General features: G+C 34.3%; 1 long non-coding RNA gene and 1 other non-coding gene across 3 annotated transcripts in view; one reads left to right on the forward strand and one right to left on the reverse strand.

Annotated features, from left to right (window-relative positions):
- The window catches only part of LOC126956288 (uncharacterized), a 36,047-nt gene extending 17,489 nt beyond the window's left edge, over positions 1-18,558 (reverse strand). Inside the window, exons 1-3 of one of the 2 annotated variants that reach the window (XR_007726277.1) lie at positions 18,344-18,558; positions 6,361-6,483; positions 4,777-4,813 (exon numbers count right to left, since the gene is read on the reverse strand). This is a non-coding gene — a long non-coding RNA (uncharacterized LOC126956288). Of the gene's footprint in view, positions 1-4,776; positions 4,814-5,390; positions 5,507-6,360; positions 6,484-18,343 lie in introns of those variants that run through there. The other variant, XR_007726276.1, reaches the window with a different exon arrangement.
- On the forward strand, positions 3,263-3,364 carry LOC126957725 (U6 spliceosomal RNA). Its single transcript, XR_007726901.1, has one exon. It is a non-coding gene; the product is annotated as a U6 spliceosomal RNA (small nuclear RNA).
- Positions 18,559-24,312: the final 5,754 nt, after the last annotated feature.

Here is a 24,312-nt window from a genome sequence, read left to right on the forward strand (position 1 = left end):
TAGGTATTTCTCCTAATGCTATGCCTCCCCCAAGTCCCCACCCCCCAACAAGCTCCAGTGTGTGATGTTCCCTTCCCTGTGTCCGTGTGTTCTAATTATTCAACTCTCACTTATGAGTGAGAACACGTGCTGTTTGGTTTTCTGATCCTGTGTTAGTTTGCTAAGAGCAATGGTTTCCAGCTTCATTCATGTCCCTGCAAAGGACATGAACTCATCCCTTTTTTATGACTGCCTAGTGATCCATGGTATATATGTGCCACATCTTCTTTACCCAGTCTACCATTGATGGGCATTTGGGTTGGTTCCAAGTCTTTGCTATTGTGAATAGTGCTGCAATAAACATACGTGTGTATGTGTCATTATAATAGAATGATTTGTAATCCTTTGGTTATATACCCAGTAATGGAATTGCTGGGTCAAATGGTATTACTGGTTCTAGGTCCTCGAGGAATTGCCACACTGTCTTCCACAATGGTTGAACTAATTTACACTCCACCAACAGTGTAAAAACGTCATTTCTCCACATTCTCTCTAGCATTTGTTGTTTCCTGAATTTTTAATTGTCGGCATTCTAACTGATGTGAGATGGTATCTCATTGTGATTTCTATTTACATTTTTCTAATGACCAGTGATGATGAGCTTTTTTTCATATGTGTGTTGGTCGCATAAATGTCTTCTTATGAGAAGTGTCTGTTCATATCCTTCACCCACTTTTTGATGGGGTTGTTTGAAAAACCATTCTTTTATTGTGTTTTATCACTTAGATTTCAGGATTTATTTTAGAAACACAGCACATTCACAAAAGTACCATAATTAGTGCAGAAACTCTGGATAAATTCTAGATATAGTTATTTCAATTATTAAGCATATTTTACCACTAGATTCAGAAAGCCCTGACTAAAAGAGAAAAGAGTAATGGTTTTTGGTTTTCTTTTTTAATAAAAGAAATAGTAACCAAAAAACTACTGCTTTGTGGAGTAGCAGTGCATTTAAGTCTTCCTGAGTTTCCCAAGAAAACAGACACCGGGAATAATATGTTAAGAAAGAAATAAGTTAATAAGTAAAACATCAAAATTATTTTAAACAAAAGTAGGTAAAGAGGTAGCAATAAAATTTCAAAATTCCATTGATCTGTGCCAAACTACCAACATAAACAACACCTTTGTATATAATTAACAGTGTGCGAGAAACTAGAAAGAAGATAAATAAAATAATTTCTGGCAGCTCTGATGTTGGTATACCCAGAAACTGCTAAAAATGATTCATTCAGACAGCAAGAGAAGACACTATGGAGTATAAGTCAGATGTAACAATCTGAGGAAAATAGCTAAACAACAGTAGAGGAGGCTTTGCTCTCTCCATTTCAAGGGGAGTTTGAGGGGACTCCAGAGTGTTAGTGCTGAGATTGTCTGGATGTCATGGAAGTTTAAAATCAACCAGCCAAAGAAGGTTTCTTCCAGGGCAAAGCCCATGCTAAAGAGAAACTGTTAGGAATAGAACACAAATTCAGCAAGAAAAACATTCTAACAAGAGAGAAACATAGAAAGAGAGACAGAAAATATTGATTTTAATGAAGAAGAGGGAAATCAAGAAGGTTCTCAGCACTTGAACTAACTTGTTGATACTTCACTATAGAAAGCTCTGGAGTCATAAAGCTATGAAAGTTATCCTGGCACATTCCCATGCTGGGTAATTTAATTTGAAAAATACTTTAAAAAAACCCATCTCGTGTAAATATTTAGAATACAACAGGATGTGGATGAATTCCATACAAACTCAATCCAGGTAAAAAGAAAATTATGAGCAAAATAAACTATTTTCAAACAGCAAAGACATACCAAAATAACATGACCTTCCCACTTAACATTTTTTGGCAGGAAGACTAGCTTAATATTTCAAAATAAGCAGTGAAATTAATTTATGAATAAAAGAATAAATAAGAACTAGAAAAAAAATTTTAAATTATGTCACTAAGGAACTTCTGAACTCTGAGAGAGTTCAGAAATGATTTAGAAATAAATTTCAAAAGTTAAGATAAAACTAAATAGATAATGAAAGTTAATGCATATTCTAAATAATATGGTAAAAGTGATAATAGAAAATAGAAAAATTGAAATTAAAATCAAGCAAAAATAAAGAAACACATAAATGAGGGAGGAACTGAAAGAAAAAAAAAGATAGGGAAAATGGTTCTAATGTATGGGTTAAAAGACAAAAATGAAAACAAAAGCGAGAGCAAAGCATAAATATGAAAAACTGCAATTTAATAAAACTTTTCTGAAATAAAATAAGAATGATCTCTTCCTATTGAAAATGAATACCATGCCTCTGAAAAGCTTTTCCCAGGCATCCAAAACCAACACATATTGCGGTAAAATGATTTGACTTAAGCTTCAAATGATTTCACAAGTGAATTACTTTAAAGAACTTTAAAGATAATCCTAGTACAACTTCAACAATTTTAAAGCATAAAGGGAGCAAAACTTCAAAAATTCTTATAATGAGGTGAATATAACATTGATTATAAAACCTGATCAAAATCACACAAAAGAGGAAACTATAAAACAATTTTTCATGTGAATATTAATAAAAAATTTCAATTTTTAAATGTAATATAATTATAATATAAACACCATTTTTTAGCTAGAAGAGTTTATTATAAAGTTCATGTGAATGGACAAACAAGCAAAAAATAGGATGATTGTAAAAATTGTGAAAAGGGTATGCTGGCCATGTCCTATATGAAATGTATTATGTATCTCTATAATTAAGACAGTAAGATATTACACCATGAATGGGCCAGAATAGCACATCTGGAAATGGACACATTTGCAAATACAAATTTAGTATATCATAAAGGTTGCATCAGAAATCGGTGAATAAAAAATGTACTTTATACTAGGTGGTATTGGGATAATGGCAGAGTTATATGAAGAAAACAAAATTATCTTCTTACTGTATGTACAAATATTAGAAGAAAACATGTATGGATTCATCTATAAATCTAAAAGTAGGTAAAATAGTCTTACCTGTGACTCACCATATAGAAGCAATAAAAGTTAATTTTAGTTAGGTAACTTGTCAAAAATATCTATGACAAATAAATATTATGATCAACAATGACAAATGACAAAATAGTGAAACACATTTGCAACAAAAATGTTTAAAGTCTATCAAGAATCATTAAATAAGACTTTACGATGCAGGAATTTTGTAATACAGACAATTTAGATACATCCTAAGGACAAAAAGAAATGCAAGGTGTTGCTTTAGCAGCACATATACAAAAATTGGAATGATACAGAGATTAGCATGATGCCTGACCAAGGAGGACATGCAAGTTATGAAATGTTTTATATTTTTCTGTACACTTAAAATGGTTAAAATGGTAAATTTTATGTAGTATATATTTTGCCATAATTAAATATATATAAATATGAAAAAATTTTAAAATAATGTGGAAAGCAAAAAAGTGTTAGACAAGGACATCTTCAAATGTTTTCAGTAATCATAATTTCAGGAATAACAATGGTATTGGTTTCATTATGTTTACATTGATACTAAAAAAGTAAAATGACTAACTTATTATATCAGTCACAGTAATAACAATGAGAATAAAAACCAGACATGATCTCCCATCGATGTGACACAGCAGAAAGCTTACAACTCCTCCTATGAAGTGTTCTTACTAAAAAGTAGGACATAAATTATTAGATCACACTCTAGTTTTTCACAGGAAATAAAGAGGTCTGCAGACCATCTTAAGTGTCACAAAAGATTACAATTCACAATAAGCAAAATCAATAAGCAAAATCTTAAACATGCCAAATTATACAGAGTCAATGCCATGGGTTTCTTTATTGAATAAATTGTAAAAAATAAAATAAAATAAAATAAAACTATACCAATTTACTGCAATGTGTATACTCTCCTGATTCAAACAAACTGACTCTAATTTAAAAACACTATGAGATATTGGAGGAATTGTGAATACTGTGTTTCTCATAACACTAAAGAATCATAGCCATCTACCTTAGGAATAACAAAAATATTGAAGTGACTATTTTTAAAGTTTCTTATAGATACATACTGAAGGATCTATAAATGCAATAATAGGTTATCTACATTGGACTAAAGAAATACCTAGGGTTGGGTATGGGATGAAGAGTAGATATAGACTTAGAGCAAAATATATTCACTGTGTTGAAACTGAATATTGGATTCATAAAGATTCATTGTGTTATTTTTCTCTCTGTTATATACTAATACATTTTCATAAGAATTTTTAAAGTAATACCAACAATAATTTCAAAGACCAAATAGTATTCAATGAGAGAAAATATTTGTTACAAGTTATTTACAAGGCTTTGATTGAAGAGGAACAATGAAAAAGAACTTAAGCTTATGCAAGCTTCATTTATTTTCTTTTACAACCTTTTTGTTTCACATTGTTTCAACCCACTGTCACATGTACCCTGGCTTTCCTATTTTCAAATGAATATAACTAGACATACAGAAATTTGTCAACCAAAAATTTTTGTCAAATTCTTTTGTGATGAAATAGATATATTTGGCCTTTTTTTTTTTTGCCTTATGTAACAAACTAATCTTAAGGATTAGACATCAAATGCCAGCTATTTTTTCTAAGTCTATTTGCTATTTACTCTCTACCAGGGGGAAATGTGACCTCATTGCATGTTCCATATAACACAACAGTACCCTAGTGATTAGTGCATCAGGTCAGATGGGAGAAAAACACATGGCTCTGCACTTACAACCACCTGCTCAGCCGTAACCCAGTTACCAGGGAATCTAAAGAGAAAGAAAAGAAAATGTTAATTGATTAACCACAAGGGACAATAAATTGAAAATATTAAACAATATCCTATATTTATATTCTTGATACAGAGGTAACAGCCTCCTGAAAATATTTATCTTTTAAGCTCTATTGAGCTATAGTAAACATACAAATGTTTTTATTCATTTTAAGTGTATGGCCCAGTGTTTTTGAGGAATGTCGACCTATTACCACAGTCAAAGTTTAGAACACACCCATCACTTCAAAAAGTCCCCTATGCCCCTTCCAGGCAATACCTGATCCAACTTCTGCAGCTAGGCACACCCAGTGATCTACCAGTATGCAAACTATAGTTCTGCCTTTTTGTAGAATTTTATATAGGTTTCATACAAAACCCTAACGTATGTGCTCTTTAGTGACTAGCTTCTTTTACACAGCTCCTGACAATGTAATACTGGGAAACTTTGCAGTATAATTCAAAAGGAACTCCTTGATGTAATAGGGATACCACTGAAAAGTAGGGCGGAAGGCCTGAATTCAGTCTCTGCAACCCCAGTCTGTACGAATGTATATTTCTTAACTTTCCTGCTTTGTCAACAGTCAGATGAGAATAGTACGATTCTGCTCTCCTCAAGGGTGCTGGGTGGGTCTAACTAGAGAGGGTGAACCAAGTGCTTTCTATGGTGAAGACATTACATGGATGAATTCTGGAAAGACAATCAGAGATAAGAGAAATAGGCATTTTTAAAGATGCTATTAATCTAAATAAATGCACATAAACATATAATTTTAAAATTCTACTTTTTTAACTGTGGAGATGAGAATAAGAAGAAGAGATGTTATGAATGGATGGTAAAAGTTTAAATATAATAGAAAAAAATGGAATCAGAATTATAAGAAGAAAGAACAACATTAAGCCTACCTAAATAAAAAAGCAAGCAATCAGCTTAAAAAGTAAACTATATTATTTTCATTTTTATCATTATCATCAAAACTTACCAAGAATTTATTCTACACAGAATATATTACTTGACAAAGTTACAAATATAAAATACATAAAGCATATTATCTATGCAGCCATAAAAATGAATGAGATGATGTCCTTTGCAGGAACATGGATGGAGCTGGAGGCCATTATCCTTAGCCGACTAATGCAGAAACAGAAATCCAAATATTGCATGTTCTCACTGATAAGTAGGAGCTAAATGAGGAGAACACATGGACACAAAGAAGAGAACAACAGACACTGAGGCCTACCTGAGGGTAAAGGGTGAGAAGAGGGAGAGGATCAGAAAAAAGTAACTATTGAGTACTAGGTTTAGTACCTGGGTGAGAAAATAATCTGCATAGCAAACACTCGTGACTTGAGTATACCTATAGAACAAACCAGCACACCTATCCCTGAACCTAATATAAAAGTTTTTTTTAAAAAACAGAGTATATGAACATTGACATTTCTAATATCAAAGTAAAACATATATATATATATACACATATATACACACACACACACACATACACACACACATATATATATTTTTTTGCTATTAATTAGTTTTACCTGATGTCAAGGCAGGAGACAATATAAGTTACCTCTCTGTGTCTACCTCCTTACAACCATGATGGATGTCCATTCCTGGTCCAGTTTTTTTCGGCATAAAGTTCTCCTATCCCTCTCTATAACCTAAAGAAAGGGAAGCAATTGCAGAGTCAGGGGCTTAAAGATTTCTGAGACCAAAGAGGAAGCTTAGAGGGAAGGGCTCCAGTTTGGGATAAAAGAAATCTTATGATTCTTGAGCAGGCATAAAGGATGATGACATGTGGAAATGGGAAATATGGGCTATACAAGAAGAAATGTTATATGGGCAGTCAAGTTTTGACAGTTGGAAAAAAATACACACACACACACCAAGTTAAATGCCTGGACAATCTCACCAGTTTTCACGTGGATGGAGCTGGAGGCCATTATCCTTAGCAAACTAATGCAGAAAAAGAAATCCAAATATTGCATGTTCTCACTGATAAGTAGGAGCTAAATGAGGAGAACATATGGACACAAAGAGGAGAACAACAGACACTGAGGCCTACTTGAGGGTAAAGGGTGGGAAGAGGGAGAGGATCAGAAAAAGTATCAGAGCCCAGTAAAATATCTGAGATCTCTTCATTAATGATGATGTGAGGAGAAAGAATTTGACCTACTGAACTGATGTAGCTAGTTAAAAATATAACTAATTCCCCTCAATTCAGTCACTGTGTCCAAGAAAATGTACAAAATATACAAAAAGTAAAATTTAAATTAGTGTAATAAATGTTGAAGTATGTAACATATTGGACAATAGTTTTATTAGTAATAAAAGTGAATCATTGATAGTTAGAACATTTGAACATACCAGGCAGAAGTTAATTTACATAAAAAAATTAAAAATTTAAATTTTAGAATTAGAAAATAAAATATCAGAAAAGATTACATAATGTGCTCAATATTAGTAGTAAGAGGATCAAAGCCAGACTTTATAATTCTAAGAAAACAATTTACAGCTCCTAAGATGGTTGCCATACCTTTACATATTTGTTCAGTATAATGTATTGAGTGCTTATAATGTATCAAGTTCTGTTCTAGCTGCTAGAGATAAAGCAGAAAGCAAAACAAAGCAGTGAACAAAAATAAAGTCCTCCGTTTGTGGAGTATATATACTAAAGGAAGGTTGCAAGATAGTATATAAGTGATAGTGGCAGGAGACAGACAAATTCCTAGGGAGACAGGGGCAGGTCCCCAGTGAAACCTGACCTTCAAACCAAAGACAATTTAAAACCTGAAAACGGAGCTGCCAGTTCTGGATAGAGTCCATGATCAGAATGAGAACTTTTATTCCTGTTTGCCTACCGTTTCCCAATTGGTTCTTTCTGAATGATGCCTTTTAACTAATTGAACGTTGCGTTTTCCAAGGCTATCCACAGTCCATGCCTCTTCATTCCAAACCTATAAAAACTTCTGGACTCAGTCACACAGACGGCTACCCGCTTTCAGTCCCCTGTCACACAGAAGACTACCCACTTTGGGTCCCTTCTTGTTGTCAAGAGCTTTTCTGTAACTCAATATTCTTCTCTGCTTTGCTCACTCTTCGGTGTCTGCATACTTCATTCTTCTTGGAGGGCCGTAACGCTCTCCAGGCCAGCTTGCCGAGTGGTGGGCAGCATGAATGAAAAGAGCTGTGACACGCTCCTGTTCGCCGGACTAGGGAGTGAAGAGCTGTGACCATTTTGGGGACCCAGACCTTGGGACTCCCTGAGCCAGAGCTTTAATATGCCCCTGTTCACCAAGCCGTGGGCTGCAGGAACAAACGAGTTATGTAACACATCCTCCCCATTGGCAAAGCTGCAAGTGACAGGAATGAGAGAGAAAACTGTGGCATTCAGACCTCGAGACTCCCCAAGCAGAAGCTGTGACACCCTCTTGGGGGCTCCGTGGTTGCTGGTTTCTCTAGGTTTACAGGTGCCACCATGTCCTCCTCATACTGACACTGGTGCCCAAGGCGGAAGGTGGTCGCAGCACACCCAGATCAGCCACGGGCTGAACGCAAATCTGTGGTGGGTGCCGTATCCCGGCTGGTGGCAAGAGTTGCGCACAGCCTGCTGGACTGAGTAGACAGAGCGAGACCGGGGGCTCCAGGAAAGCCCAGGCAGTGGTTCCACCAGCTGTGGAGACTTTCAGCTGTTGAAACAGCACGAAAAGGATCCTGTGTCAGAAGCATGTATTTAAAACATGTATTGTTATATAAATTAACTTCTGCCTGATAATGTTCAAATGTTCCAACTATTAATGATTCACTTTAATTACTACTACAACTACTCTTCAATATGTTACATACATATTTTATTACAAACATAAAATAAATATGTATAGTACAATGTCATATAATGCTGTAAGAGAATTAGAAAGGGTTAGAAGACAGGAAAAAATAGGGAAACATACTTTTAGACAGCGTGTCTAGGGAAGATGTCTCTGGAGAGTTAACGTTTAAGGTTTATTTTAAATGAGATTTTAGACAGGGATAAGTGGGTATGGAAACTCCAAAGTGGAAATATGTGAAGCATGAGATATTAATGGCCAAGAGGTCAGTGTAGCTAGAGAAGGAAAAGCCAGGGAAAATCATTAGATTTGTTCAAGAAGTCTAGACATTTTAGGTAAACATATATAATATATTTATTATATTATGTCTAGACTTCAATAAATCTAATGATTTTTATATATATATAAGCATATAAATATATAAAATGTGCCATTATTGTTTAGAGAGCCTCTCAATGCTTATTCCACATCCTCACAATTTCAATTTATGTTTTTTGACCCTGGTCACATTTCTGTGATACCTTCCTAACCTTGCTAAATAGCAAGCATGCCCCTCTATTTTTTCTTTCTACTGAAAGATATATTGATAAATTGATGGATAAACAAATGGTTGTATCAGTTAGCTGTTCTCATAGAAAAGGGTATTCTGTAACTTAGTGGTTTATGCCAATAAGCTTAATGACAGAAGTTTTTTCTAAATATTGAAAGACACAACCAATGCTTACTCAGGAAGGAATAGTCCAAATACTCCTACATCTATGAAGACATTGCATTAATAGTTAAAACTTTCAACTAGAAAAACTGATTCAAATGGCTTTACCAATTAATTCTACACAATATTAAAGGGAAAAATATCAATCCTACAAAAAAACTTATAAAAATAGAAGACAGAGTACATCCTAACTCTTTTTATTTGGCCAGCATTACAGTGATACCAAAACTAGACAGTGATATTATAAGAAAAGAAAATTACAGACCAATTTCACTCATAAATATAGAAATAAAAATCATTTAAAATTACTGGCAAATTAATCCAGCATATTTAAATTGGTAATACAAGTGAGATTTATTTTGGAAATGCAAGATTAATATAACCTTCAAATATCAATCAATATAATTCACTTATACAAAAAGTTTTAGTTCATTTATCAAATATTTTAAGAGGAAGGGTCCCACTCTGTCACTCAGGTGAGATTGCAGTGGTGCAAGCATAATACAATACAGCCTCAAATTCCTGGGCTCAAGCAATCCTCTTACCTCAGCCTCAAATTCCTGGGCTCAAGCAATCCTTTCCCCTCAGCATCCTAAGCACCTGTGACTACAGGCATACACTAGGCTAATTTTTATAGACAAGTTCTTTCTATATTGCCCAGGCTGGTATCAATCTCCTGGCCTCAAGCGATTCTCCTATCTCAGCCTTCCCAGTGGCTAGGATCACATGTGGGAGCCACTATGCCCAGCTACACCAATGTTTTAAAGAAGAAAAGAAAAGAACTTTGTCTTTTCATCTAATACATGCCTGAAAAACATTTGACAAACTTCAATATACATTTATGACAAAATCTCTCCTCAAGCTATGAACGAAAGTTAAAATTTTCAATCTTAAAAAGGATATTGATTGAGAACTACAAGTAACATCATATTCTATTGTTAAACACTAATTTTTTTTTTTCTTATGAGTAGAGTCAAAAGAAAAATATCCACTTGCACAACTCATCCTACAGCATACATGCCAGTGCTATAAGACAAGGAAGAAAACATAAGTGATAAAGTTTGGAAAGTAAGAAATAAAACTGTCTTTACTCAGAGGCAATGAATGTTTACACATGAAAGTTCCAAATAATTTACCAAAATTAATGAGTTTTACAGGTTACAGAAAACAAGCTTATCCTATAAAAACTGTTATCTTTAAATATACTAGCAATAAACAGTTGGATATTGAAATGTTAAAAATATTATTTGCAATTGCACTAAAATATTAATTAATTAGGAGTAAATCTAAATAACATGGACATGGTTTGTTTATTAAAAACATACATTTTGAGAACTATTAAAGAAGATATAAGTAAATGGAGAATTATATCATATTCATTGAGTAGAAGACTCAAAATTTTCAAGACATACATTCTTCTAAAATTGATCTATAGATTGTGCACAATTTAAAAGAATCCTGTATGGCCTTTGAAGAAGCCTACAAGCTGATTTTAACTTTATATGAAAAAGCAAGAGGCCTCATATCTCCAAAATCATTTTTAAAATGAAAAAGTTAGGAGACTCAGTACCCGATTTTAAGATGTTCTATGAATCCACAGTCATCAAGATAGTATGGCACTGGTAATACAAGTGTCACATGTAAGTTGAACAGAATAAAACACACAGAAATAAGCCAACCTGTATATGAGCAAATCACTTCTGATGAAGTTGGCAATGTGATTCAACAGAGAAAGTATAATTACCCAACCAATAGTTCTGAAACACATATCCCATGTGCATGGAAAACAGTAGTCTTAAAGTAAAACCTGAAATTGAAAACTTCTGTCTAGAAGAAAACATAACAGAAAAATCTCTGTGATCTGAGATAAGGCAGTCACTTTTTAGATAGGATTCAAAAGGTCTTTGCTTTTTAAAGAATAGTGTTTAAAAATAGAAGGCAAACCATAGCTTCAGGGCAAATATTTGCAAAACACACTTAATAAAATAATGGTAACCAAAATAATAATGAAATACAAAAAAATACTAATAAGAAAAATTAAAAATGGGTAAAATATATTTAAAAAAATTACTACATAAGAGATATGGATTTAAAACAAGCCCAAGTAACAATGCTCACTATCATTAGGCACCAGGAAAATGCAAATTAAAACTACAGTGAGACATCACAACATACCTCATCAAATGTCCAACAAACAAACAAAAACATGACAATAGTAAATGCTTATAAGCAGGCAAAGCAACTGGAACTTGAATAGATAGCTGTTGGGAATGTGACGTGGTATAGCCAATCTGGAAAACTGTTTGGTAGTTTTTTATAAAGCTATGTGTATATTAATATATAACATGGAAAGTAAATTAAGTTATGTTCACACAAGAGCCTGTATACTAATGTTTACAGCAGTTTTAGTCATAACCACCAAAACTGGGGGACATTCTAAATGTCCACTAACTACTTAAAGAACAAAGAAATCGTTGTATATCCATATAATAGAATACTACTCAGAATAAAAAGGAATGAGCTATTATTTACACTATGACATGGATAAAATGCAAAAGCAATATCCTAAGAGAACTTAGACTCAAAAGACTACATTCTATATGATTCCATGTATGAAACATTTTAGGAAAGGCTAAACTATAGAGACATAAGTCAAATCAATAGCTGCCAGAATCTAAAGCAGTGATGATGTTTGGGGATTTGATTACAAATGAACACAAGGAAATCTTTCAGCATGATGGAAATAATCGTCTATACAATCGTTGTGATGGTGGTTAGGTTATTATATAGGCTTGTCAAGTGCATGGTCCTCCACACCCAAAATGGGTGGGTTTTATTCTTCATACATGCTACTTCATTAAATCTGAAATATTACAAAATTTAGCCAATTGCTTGAAGAAAATAGTCATTAATTATTAGTCATATTCCTATATGTTATTGAAATGGGAGTTCCATTGACCCCATTGTGGGGCTGGAGAAGGGGTTGGCTCATTTACTCAGCCCACAGCTGTCAAACTCTCATGGGAGGGGTGGCACACAGATGAGTGGGTGCAGGGTCTGGGTCGAGTACTTCTGGGCACTGGCAGAAGTAGCATTTTATGCAGCCCTGTGGCAGTGTCTAGGGAGTACCCGTGACCCCCAGAACCCCAGAAGGTGTGTGTTACAGTGTGTTCTTTTAGCTTTGCTGTCCACAGATGGCTTAAGTGTTTAACAGCTCAGTGGAGGGTCAGGGTGACAGCGTTTTGCGCCTGCCCTCTTGGTATCTGAGTTGTTGTCTGGCATCCAGGGAGAACCAGGTTGCATGAACAAATTGAAGGGTGGTGAATCTGGAGGATTTTATTCAGTGGTGGAAGTGACTCCTAGTGGGAAGGGGAGCTGGAAAGGGGTGGAGCGGGAAGGTGGTCTTCCACCTGGAGTTCAGCTGTCCCAAGCTGACCTCTTCTCTGAAGTCCCACTGTCAAGCTGTCCCTCTGAAGTCAAGTTGCTTCTCTCCGACATTCAGCTGCTTCTCTTCTCTCCTTCTCTGCCACTCTGCCCATGGAGCCTGGGGTTTTTATGCGAACAGAAGGCAGGTGGGGCAGACAAAAAGCAACACTGGAGTGGGAAAACAGGAACGCATGTCCTCACTTTGGGCCACGGGTCCAGGCTTAAGAGTGGGGCTGCGCCAGGGAATCCTACCCTTTTCTGCCTAGTATTTCCCAGTCTCCTGTCTGTATCATTATGTAGAACTTTCTTTAGGGATTGGCTGCACTAGGTTAATCTTGGGTAGCCTTATGTGTCCAAGGTCAGCATGTGTATATATATGGGGGCAGGCAGAGCTAACTGGTCTATGTGACCTTGCCTAAGATGGCTCTTTGACATGTGTTTTCTCATTCATACCAATATGTTTCACTTGATAATCTCAGGGTTTCCAGAGAGAGTAGAAAAGTCTTGGGTCTAGCTTTTGATCTTACACAGCATAAATCCTGCTTGATTTTATAGGACATAGTAAATTATAAGGAAGAACACCAATTCAATAGGAAGAGATATACTGCCTTGTTATAGGAAATGAAATTATTTTGAAGTCTACATAGTGAGTGAATAAATATGTCATCATCCTGTATCCTATCACCTAAACTTCTAATGTTTCCTGCCATTTTCTTCATACACTATAATAATATGTATATATTCTTCATATATATAATATATATTTACACACACATACATATATATATACACAATCAATCTTGACAAGTTATAATTCAAAGGCTATAGACTAAACTCTAAAACTTGGGTTATGTAGTAAACTTAGTGTTGACAACTAACTTGTGTAATTAGTCTAAATTAAGAGCTTTTACTTACATTTTCTGAGGTATTGCAAAAAGAAAAAGGTGTTTTGTACAAAATGCTTTAGATTGTGAATAAATTGTTTTAGCATCACAATAAATTTTAAGAAAAAGTTGTTTTATGAAAGTTAGTTAGCCTGAAAAATATATGGAGTAGCATTTATACTAAGTGAAAAAAATCATAAAAAGCACCTTTGCCATAAGCAATTTGTGTGACCATGGATATTTCTAAAATATAAAGTTATATTTTGATTAGATAACATGTAACAGGTAAAATAAAATCACATGCTTATATGGTGCTCACTGTAGGCTAAAAAATACCCTAAGTAATTTACATATGTTATATATTTTAATCTTTATAACACTGTTATTGGTAGGTCTAATAATCTCTATTTTACATATAAGAATACAGTGGCACAGAGATGTTAATATTTCTTCAAGGTAACTTATATTATGAGATAGAGCCAGGATTTGAACTCAGGCAATCTAGCTCCAGAGTAAAAGCCTGTTTTGGCAGAGACTGAGATGAAGCTTTACTTGGGAATATTGTCCAGGGAACAAAATTGTGCTAGGGTACTGAGGCTAGAATTCTACCAGTATTTTGGTAGGTCACTGGCTTTGATAGGATAAAAAAATCAGGTATTCCTTCCTTTAGGGAAAGGCATTTTATTCATTGTCCTGTCTCCCAACTCTCATCAGTCAAGGGTAGCCTGAAGGATGTTAAAGCCCTTACACTTCTGGATGGCTCATGAATGTATCTCAGTCCTTTTATTTAGGCATCACAAATATTACAGGTACATGAAATGGTCCCTAACAAGACAAGATGAGGTTGCATTTAAGTCAGACTAAAACCTATGTTCATCTACTTAACTTTTCTAGACAGTAGGGCCTTGAAATGAGGCATAGACGGAAACAAGGCTCTAAATTGCCTTTAAATTTAGAACATAAAAAAAGTGATCTAAAATAATGGCTATCTTGTCAATATATTTTCATGAGATTCATTTAAAATAAGAGCTACGAGATGTGTTGAATGCATAAATCATATTGATTATTAAATGTAAATAAAGGTACGTAGTTATTTTCTCCTAGTCTTTTCTGAATCTCTTATTCAATATGCAAATGACTTGGGACTAAAACTAATCATGAAATATATTACTTTCCTTATGAGAACTATAAATCAAAGAGGGCAGACTGCTCCTTATCAAAAAAAAAGGTGCATGGAGGGAGGATATACTGCCTTTAGACTAAGTGGTTCAGACTCCAGAAATGTACTACGCCATACGTTATCTCTAGTTAGAGATAAGAGATATTTTAATATCCAAAGCCTTATTGTTTTTTATTACTTTCTAAAATGCAAATAGATAAAGGTTATTATTAAATAAAATAACGTTGACTGCATCCTCCTCTTCTACATAGAAGGAGAACATTTTGTGGAGAAGGTGTAGAGATTAATTAGACATATAAAGGGTTACTCTCTCTTCCAGCATACAGACATACGTTTTATAATAGAAATATATTCTATCAAAGGAAAGAGGCTAGGTTTTCTGTCCTTCAGAATGTACTAAGTGTTTGGAGGAACAGATCTGAACAGACCTGAACAATAGCTAAGATAGACAACCTTCTTCAATAACTCAAGCTGCTTCCACAATGGATTCAAAGTGCCTTCAACTTCAGGCACATTAAACATGCCTGGATGCAACAGCCTGTTTTAAAGAAGGCAGGAATTTTTTAATTGTGGTTTGGCTTTCCCTCAAATTAAGTTAGTGAATCTTAGAAGAATGAGAATAAAATACCAGGCTTTCTTTCTAGGTCAAAGTGAAGCTGTTAGAAAAATAGTAGCTATGCTTTAAAAATGTTCTCTTTCTGCTTGATTGATACTGCCTGGAAAATAATTGCTTGAAGAAGAGGAAAAACATTTAAAAGATAATCAAACTATTCATGAAAACTCCTTTTGTTTTTAAAAAGGACAAATAACAATATAAGAGAATGGGCTTCATTAAATTTATCAATCAACAAGCTAAAAGCCCAGCTGTGTTCCTTGCACTGCATGCCAAAAGGCATTCAAAAGCATCAAATGACATTATGTTTTCAGTATTAGTGTAAGCTGAATTTAGTCCTAGCTACATTCATTTGAGATAGTGTTCCCATGTATCCTTACATACTTTTTTCTTTCTCTCTAATTATCTTTTCAGGTTTTTGTTTAGAGGGGAATATATTTCTGATAAAAATTAATTTTCAACAATAAAATTTCATGTGTGCATTTTTGTTTTCAAATTTAACGTAAAGAAACTCACTAAAAAAGAAAAAAAGATTTTGAAATTCGCTGTGTTTTCCTCAAATTAAGCTTCAGTTAAAACCATCGCTCCATTTGGGAGTATGTTATTAACAATAAATGAAATTGATAGAAATGCCCTGTTCTGTCATGAGCCTTCTGCTTAGGGTTGTTAGCTTTTCAATACATTTGTATTTAGAAACAATCTTTAAATATTGTGCTTCAAATAGTACAAATGTGGTATAAGACTTTAGCAATAAATGGTGAGTTTAAATGTTGGAAACAATGTGTATCTTTAACTGTCATGAAGTAATTATGGGAATATCATAATTACATGATTGCTTATAACACTTTTAAGGACATCTGAAGATCTAATATTTATTTTCCAAACATTTTGTAGTGAAAATATTTAACCCTTTAAAAAGTGGAGAGTAGTATAATTAACCCTTATAAAGCCATCACCCAAGCTCAAAATTAACCAACTTGTGGTGAATCATATAAAATCTATACTCCACCAACTTCGACTTCTGTATTATTTTGAAATAAAATTGATACATATTATATCACTCATAATTATTATAGTCCATAATATAATTTTAAATGTCATCTCTTTCATAGACTTTGAGAATTCCAACAGAATTGATAGAATTTTCCAGGCAAACTATTTAATGAATATAAATATCTGGAATAATTTCTGGTATATAGTAAAAGATTAAAATATTTTTAAATTGAGCAAGGTTATCAATGAGTATCTTTAATATGTTAATAATACAGAATTATGTTATGTACATAATCAAAACATTATAATTGGTTGATTCACAAATATAAGTTGCTTTGACAAAGAAGAGATATATTACATTTATATTATAACTTCTGCTCAAGATGTCAGACAAAACCCATATAAGACATCATTCTTGATTCTCACACACAGAAGTGCTGTATTAAATATATTGAACATAGATATTTTAGGATTTAAGAACCTATGTTGGGAGTAATTGAATGTAGTCAGTCCTCTCCTTAGTGAAATACTCTAATTTTCTTTCTTTTTTTTTTTGCATAAATCAGAAAGTATGGACAAAAATAATCTAGAAAAAGGAGACAAACAAAAGTGAGTTAACAATCCCAAGTCCGACTGGCAAAAAAATGTTACTTAACAAAAATGAGAAAACCAGGTATTATACATGAAGATGTACTGGGACCCACATGAACTGATAGGGGCAGTAGACAGAGAAGTTCTAGGCAGAAAAGGGCAGGGTCCATGGTGAGGGTCCCCACCCTCAAGCCTGGAACTGTAGCCCAAAGTGAAAATTTTATATCCCTGTTTTACAATCGAATGTTGCCTTTTCCAAAAATCACCCTGACCCACTCCATCCCCTATCCTGTACCCATAGAAACCCCAGGCTCCACTGGCAGACAGCAGAGAAGAAGAGAAGAGAAGCAGCAGCTGGACAGTGGAGAGAAGCACCTTGACTTCAGAGAGATAGCTTGATGGCGAGACTTTGGAGAAGAAAGAGCCTGTCCAGGGATGGCTGGACTTCAGGGGAAGAACACCTTCCTGTTCCATCCTCTTTCCAGCTCCTCTTCCCACCAAGAGCCACTTCCATCTGCAAAAAAATCCCCTGCATTTACTATCCTTCATTTCATTTGTGCAACTTGATTTTTCCTGTATGCTGGACAAGAGCTCGAGATACAGAAGGCTGTCACACTGACCCTCTTTCTTCACTAAAAGGCAGGGGTCCACTGAACTGTTAAACACTTAAGCTGTCTGCGGATGGCAAAACTAGAACAACACTGCCTGTAATACTCCTATTGGTGTTTTGGGGAATCATATGTACTCCCATAGATGCTGCCACGGGGCCTGCGTGAAGTTTTGCTCCTGCTGTCACCCAGAATCACTCGCCCCGGCTCCTGCACCCACTCAGCTGCGTTCACCCTCCTGAGAGGAGTAGAGTGCAGTGGGTCTGAGCTAGTGAAGCCAGCTGAAGCAACTGGCTAGCTCCAGTTCCTTCATTTCAGTTTCTGTCTGCAAAGCAGTCAGGAAAATTGTCCTGTTTCAAAACTAAACATACAGATATTAAACCCAGACTGAGAGAACTCGATGTGACTGGCTAAAAAAACAAAAACAAAAACAAAAAACTATTATTTAAAGATAATTGCTTAATCTAGATCAAAGGCATATCTGAGATTTTCATGAATGAAAACTCCCACTGATTTGATATCTATAGGCAATTTTTTTTTAAAACATGTGACACAATTCACCTATGTGTTGTAACATAAACTATGAGAAAACAGCTGAAAATGCAAAGATTATGAAGACTTTATTCTTAAAACATGTGAAATAAAAAAAAAAAGAAAAGAAATTGGACTACATGAGCTGATACTCACGTAGTTGGTGCTGGAACATCAGTTGTGAACTATCAGTTGTGAACAATAATTTTGTGTAGCATTTGGGGAAAGCTCCACTGGAAAAATCTCAACACACTTCCTTAGGTTTACAAAGAAAGTCCATGACATCTACAGAGAAGAATTATATACCATTTGAAAACCAATTCCTGAATTTCTATTAGGCTCTGATAAAGATGGAGTACCTAAGCATTAGACACTAGTTGCCCATGTATCCAGAACTGCTCATTATGACCTCAGCACTTTCAGAACCTCAAAGACTTAGTGCTCAGGGGATGAAAAAATAATGCATTCTATGCTGGAAGGGATAAATCTGGGACTGAGTACAAGCAAAACAAGAAGACCAAAGGAAGTTAGCTGAGCAGGTATCCCAGATATTCATGTCATCCACGAAGGTTGTATCAGTGGCCCTTTCTCTGTGACACATCCATCCATTGGAAACTTTGTACAACTAGCTGAAGGAAGAGAAACATCCTATTTTATGGTATGTGGTTGTAGAGCAGAAGCAACTTAGAAAAACAGTAGAGAGGGAACATTGTCCCAGAGGGCAGAGCTTCTGGCAGGGTACTTGGTTGTTCACTTTGTGTGAAAAGAAATATAGCCCCAAATTAGAATATATATGGACAAATTGACAGAAGTAAATGGCCTGGCCACTTGTTAAGAGGACTGGAAAAGAAGCATTCGGAAAATCTGGGACAACGAGGGTTATAGTAGGAGGATGTGCATGGTCATACTTGAGTTGGTATGAAGCGTGAAGATTTTTGTATTACAGGTAAATTTCTACCAAAACATGTCCACTATGGTAGAGTCCCACACATCACTCACACACATACACACACACACACAAATAAGTGTACTTAGTTGATGTTAGCCAGACTTTGTCATTGGCAACCCCAGTGTGGAACGATAGTCACATAAATGAAGAGGCTACAGTAGCAGAGATGGAAGCTATGCATGGGCACTATAGCGAGGACTCCCTTTGAGCAATCCTGTCCCAGTTGATTCCACTTCTGAGTAACAAACTTAGCAGCAACAAAAAACAAATGACATTAATTTGTTCTGCTCCTCAAGGAGAACAACTGAATACTTCTCAAGTTGACTACATTGGATTGCTTTCAGCTGGGAAGGTCTAATGGTTTGTTTCCACAGGAATAGATACATAGTTAAGGGGTATGTTTGTATTTTATACCTGTAAGATCTCAATCAGCAGTAGTGTCTGAGGGCTCACAAAGTATTACATCCGCTAAAGGGGATACTTTATGACCTTATAACAGACCAGAGGACATATTTTACACTAAAGGATGTTTGAGAGTGGATGTTGGGGAAAACCAATGTTTAAGTCCTTATTCATTGAACAAAAAACAAAAGAGTCCATTTGTTGGGTAAATAGGGCTCTATTAGAGCATTGGAATGGCCAGTTAAATGCAGAACTGAAACACCAGCTCAGTGGCATTACCTTGCCAGGACGGAGCATCATCAAGACATAGTGTACACACTGAATTAACATTTTTTATACAAAATGGTGCCCTCTATGAGAAGATTACATAGGTTCAAGAACCAAAGAGTGGAAATATGAACATTGTTGCTTACCATCACTTCCAGTGGTCCATTTTGAGAATTTGTACGTCCTCTTTCCACAATTCTGGAATCAGCAGGGATAAAAGTTCTGTTTTTTAAAGGGGGCATACTGCCCCTTGGTAATACAGGAAGGGTCATATTGAATCCTGTGGGGCAATTAACACCTAGACATTTGGTGCTTCTATGTCCACAAACCAATAGGCCAGAACCACAGTCAACATCCTGGCAGAGTTATATCCTTTGATCTATATAGCACATATAGCATCTATTTTCATTGTGTCTTTAGATGAACAGAAGTTTGTGTGTGTGTGTGTGTGTGTGTGTGTGTGGTTCCTTATGTGTCAATAATAAAATTGCAAACAATCCAATTCAAAAATACAAGCAAACAACCTGAACAACCCAATTGAAAAACAAACTTGAATAGGTACTTTACGAATGAAGATTTGGGAATGGCGAACAAACCCAAAAAAACTAGTCAATATTATTCAATCACAAACTAATGTAGATTAAGTAAAACTGCATTCTTACTAAAATAGATGAAATTTTAAAAACTGAGGATATAAACTGCTGGATTAAATAAGAAAAATCTGGAACTTTCATACATTGCTGGTGTGGTTGTAAAAAGGTACAATTACTTTGGAAATAAGTTTTAATTTTTCTGACAAGTTAAACATATACCTAACCTAGAATCCACAACTCCAATTCTAGGAATTAATCCAAGAGGAAAAAAAATGTACATATATAAAACTTGAACAATAATATTTGTAACAGCTTTACTCATAATAGTTAGAAACTAAGAACAACCAAAATGTTCATCTACATCTACACCAAATGGCCAAAAAATTCAATGAAATAATTCTCAGCAATATAAAGGAATAAACTACCAATACATGCAAAATGAATGAATCTCAAAAACATAATGCTAATTGGAAGAAACCAGACAGAAAAGAGGATGTATTATATTTTTCAGTTAGGATGATGTTCTAAAACAAGCAAGACTATGGATGGTAAATGAAACCAGAACTGTGGCTACCTGGAGATGAGCATGAATTGACTGGGAAGTGACCTAAGGGATATTGCTGATGAAAATATTCTATACTTAGACAGATGTTTGGATTATATTAGTGTATGCAATTGTGAATACTCATGGAACTTTACTCTTAACATATGTACCTTTCACTTTAGGTACATTAAACATATTTTATTAAAAAATGTTATCACTGAGTATTATTTGCTTGACTATGTTAAGTAGAGTAAAAGTATACATTTCTGAAAAGGATAGAAATTGTTTAGCAGATTCATCCTCCTCCACAAAGCATATTAGAATATTGACTTTTTAAAAGTAAACTCTTAAAAGAATAATAATTATTTCAAAAATAAATGTGGAAGCAACAATTCACTTTAACAAGATTGAAATGTTTTTATTGAGTACAGATAAGTAATCATCTAGCCAAAATGCAAAGTTTCATATTTCTTTTTCAATGTCCCGGGAGGCGCTCCTCATTTTAATTGTTTAATTGAGGTCATAAGGAAAATAACATCTTTCAATGTAATTTGCAGAGGTGTTCCAATAAAAAACACAAGCTCTCTCAACATCAGTAAATTTAAAGGCTAAAATTTCTGATTTCTCATCAATAGCTTATGTACCAACAATGCTGCCTCCACCACCATTTAAAATATATTTAGGCTGACAACTGCTAGTATGAGAAAACAGTCAGTATGATTTCATTCATCTCTCTATTTTTAACAAAACATTGAGGAACTCCAAAGACCATTTTTATTCCTTTGATATTTATTAATTCTCTGAAAATCTGTTTCTCCTACCTCCTTTAAGTTGCTATTTTTGACAAATGATTTTTCATTTTTTCCTATCTTCAGAGATCTGTTCACACTCTTCCTTTATTTATGGTGCTTAGGAAAATGAGGAAATTTTTGTATTGCAAAAGAAATACTGTCTTGAAATATTTCACTGGAGTGGAAACTGTTAAAATACTAATACATCTAGTATATGTTAAAATACAAACAATAAAGAATAGAAAATTTCAGAATAATATCTCCATCACTCTTATTCCTACCATTTATCCTATCTGTCAGTGCTGACTACTAATAGTGCATCTTTCTAAATGGCATATGATAGACACTTTAGATATATTGAGGGACTGACAAAACATTTAACAAGAATATTTGACTAAGCCATTATTCTTAGAAAAGTAGGCATGGCATTGTCCATATGAAAGTTTAATGGACTTTAAAAAAACCTCATGCTGAAGTAATGAAAAAATAGCACTGTGTGTACCAAAAGATACAAGTTAAAAATCTGGATGATTTCTTTTAAAAATAGCACAGAGGACACAATTCCATTATTCTGTGCTCAGTTACTTTGCTTTTTAAATGCAGATGATAAATCAACACGGCAACAGAAAGCAAAATGTAGAATTTAATAGCCAGAAAAGATACAAGCTCAACTACAGCATGAAGTTGCCTCTAAAAGTTTACACTACAATTTTGTAAAGAGTCAAACCTTCATGTCTATGTAATTAAAACAAGACGGTGTACTAATTCAGTCCTTTGTGTTATACTGCATTTTAAAAAGGTTATTTGAAATTATTATGAGAATATATTCAGCAAATAAAAAATGCTCCTAAAAATGTGTTTTAGTAAATACATAGAAAAATTATATGAATATAATTTGCTATGCAAATAAATCATTGTGTAAAAGCCATAGAAAATTTTTAGAAAGATTATATTCTATGTGCATCATGATTTCATGAATGTTAGCTTGCCCACTGTAGTGAAACCTTCATGTAGGAAAGTGTATAAACTCATAAGTTGCACATCATCTACTCAACATTAATTTGATCAAATGACTATAATAGAGAACTAAGAGAAAAAATATAGCACTAATGGTAGCCATAAAAATGACTGGTTTCCAATCCTGTGGAATTTATGGGCATGTTTTCCATGTGATGTGAAAGTGAGGGCATGAACCCTAAGCGCATACATAACTAGAATACAGGAGCTCAATCAAACGTACACAGTCTTTCAGGAAGATGCCTCATTTGTCCACTCACAAGAAAAGCTTATCTGGAATTAAGCACTTATATTGTGACAGTATTAGGCAATGGAGTTGGTTAAACATTATATTTTAATTTATTTTAGTAAGTAAAAATTTTAAATACAAGATAAATATAAATTAGGTAAGATACTTCAGTAGTATAAAAGGGAGAGTAATTAAATGAGTCTGAGAGGAATGAGAAAAAAATAAAACTTCATATGTTAGTGATATCTACCATACTACATTATTTCTAAGAGAGTATACATGGACTATCATTAAGTCCATCAACTGGTCAAACACTAAACTTAGCAGTTATTATGCTAATATATACTTGTCAGTCAGAAAGGTGCGCAAAATAACATTATAAAGCAATCAAGTAGTGATCAACGAGCATAGGAAGACAGAACCAGAAAAAGTTTTAAAAATGTATTAATAATAGTATATAAAAAATAACTAAAACTGAAGCCTCATACTGCTTCTGCTACTAATTGTATAGCAGAATAACAATGTAGAATACATTATTATATGACAAGTGAGTTAAACTTAGCCAAAACCTTACTGTTGTAAGTCCTCACTAAAAATCATCGATGGTTCTTAGAAACAGCAACTTCAAGCAAAATAAAGTACAGGGAAACCAGTTTCACCATAGTCTAAGTGATATAAACAAGAGTTAAGTTCCTACAGCACAATTCTGGTCACAGAAACATCACCAATATTCTAAATAAAGACTCAAAACACTTTAATGTAAAACACTGAAGTAAATATGAACTATATATATGTTTAAGAAAGATTAACAAAAAAAAGTAAGATAATTATTTACCCAATATTTTGGAAATCAATGAGAAACTTCACACTTTTTTTAACTGGGACCTGTTAGACATGTGCACAGCTTATACACAATCTAACGGACACGGTCTTGGGATGTTTGAGGAAACCAGGGTACCAAGAGTAAACTCATGCACACATGAGGAAAACATGCAAACTCCATACAGACAGTAGCCTCAGCCAGTAATTGACTTTTCTCATCAACGTATAACCAAAAGACAATGAAACAAAGTTATTCGAAGACCTTCTGTATCTATACCTATCAAATAAATACATTGAGTCATATCATCTCTGGATCTTCTTTTTCTCTAAAAAACTTGATCTACAATCAACATATTTAGATACAGACAGAATGGCCCATGCTAGAGATGTTTGGTTAAGAAAATCACCTTTTGGTGTAATTTTGTGAGAAATTTTGAAGAAAATTAGAAAAAGGAGCACATTGTTTAGCCTTGAAAAGAGCAATGGAGAGCCATACTTATTACAGAAAAAA

This window comes from Macaca thibetana, chromosome 6 (genome assembly GCF_024542745.1).
Source record: "Macaca thibetana thibetana isolate TM-01 chromosome 6, ASM2454274v1, whole genome shotgun sequence".
NCBI classification, from domain to species: Eukaryota; Metazoa; Chordata; class Mammalia; order Primates; family Cercopithecidae; genus Macaca; species Macaca thibetana.